Here is a 1,665-nt window from a genome sequence, read left to right on the forward strand (position 1 = left end):
GATGTATCGTATTAATTCAAAGCAAATTATTTTTGTTTAAAAATATAATTTCTAATATTTTTTGTACTGTATAGTACTGAAACATCAGTACAGTACAAAACTCTATGTAGGTCAAACTGGCTTCCACCAAAGTTGGAAGTTTCAAGAGAGTATGAAATTCACAAGTTGTTCCCTGTCGCATGTATATCCCCATTTAGGGATATTACAACGTTAGTTTATCCGCAGCTTTTGCAAGGAGGTGTCAAAATCCTCATACATACAGCACCTGGTATTCCAAAACAATTACTTATCTAGTACTAGCCAAGCTCAACATTGCTTAACTTCGGTGATCCAGTGAGAACCGGTGTTTCAATGTGATTAAGCCATATATAGTAATGTTTTTTGTTTAAGAAACAATACATGAATACAATGATATTAGTTACTTACTCTCTCATACAAATACTAAATAGGTTTTTGTTTCGATTAATTTCGTAAAAATTTTTCTTCATGTTGGCTATAAAGTAATAGACGATAGGCAAAGATGGAAATTAACGTAACCAGGTACTGCGACAACACCGTCTATGGAGCGGATATAGACTTCTAAAAAGAAACAAAGTATTTGTTTACATTAGACTTTACTTTTTTAACTACTACACCCATATATTCTACTTAACCCTCTCTCTCTCTTTATTTAATTATAGGTATAATATAGATAAAGATAGAAATTGACATACCCAGATACGATACAAATATGACACAAAGACTGGGTATAAACTAGTATCAAAGTTTATTTCAAATAAAATCATGCATAGAAATTTTTTTTAATTTTAATTATATTACATGTAAATTTGGTTAAAGAGTATTTCGAATATATATACTAGCAGGCCACCCGGCATTGTCTGGTCGTAAAAGGGTGAAATATAATTGAAAAAGCACATTTTTCCCATAAGTATATATATATATATATATATATATATATATATATATATATATATATATATATAGTAATTTATGAAAATATATATGGCAATTAAGCTACACAGAATATTTTGCTTATGCATAAGTCTGGCGAATTCTCATGAGAATGAAACGTGGAATACTCTCTGTGTAGCTTAATTACCATATATATTTTCATAATTACTACTTAGCTCTACCTATGTATTGAGCACTGTTGAAGTAAATACTGAAAATTTATGATAAAATTATATCTTTGTATATTAATTTATGTAATTAAATGAAGTAGTCATACACACACACACACACACACACACACACACACACATATATATATATATATATATATATATATATATATATATATATATATATGTCACCCCTAAACTAAGAAAGTTTATATATATAGTTTGATAATCTTCGTTTTTAATTTTAATTTCATATTAATGTTTTCTCTCTCAGAAACGCGTAGAGATTGTATTTAGATGTTGACTTCAGACACCCATCACAAATGCAACGACGGCTATACCTTTTTTCTTAAATAGAGATGCATGGCGATTGTATTTGAATGTTAATTTTAAATACATTTCACAAATGCAGATGAAGACAAATCCCTTTCTTTCTCCTCCAAAATAAAACAGCATAAATAAGTGAGTAGAAAACCGATGCCTTTTCTTTACATTGAAATCAGTTTCAGTATTATCCTCAGAATAATTTATATTTACTTACAAT

General features: G+C 28.5%; 1 pseudogene; it reads right to left on the reverse strand.

The window, feature by feature from the left end:
- Window positions 1-253: 253 nt before the first annotated feature.
- Window positions 254-370, reverse strand: LOC145256045 (5S ribosomal RNA; annotated as a pseudogene).
- Between the last annotated feature and the right edge of the window lie 1,295 nt (window positions 371-1,665).

The sequence above is a fragment of the Euprymna scolopes genome, chromosome 31 (genome assembly GCF_053919585.1).
Source record: "Euprymna scolopes isolate OS-2025 chromosome 31, ASM5391958v1, whole genome shotgun sequence".
Lineage (NCBI taxonomy): Eukaryota > Metazoa > Mollusca > Cephalopoda > Sepiida > Sepiolidae > Euprymna > Euprymna scolopes.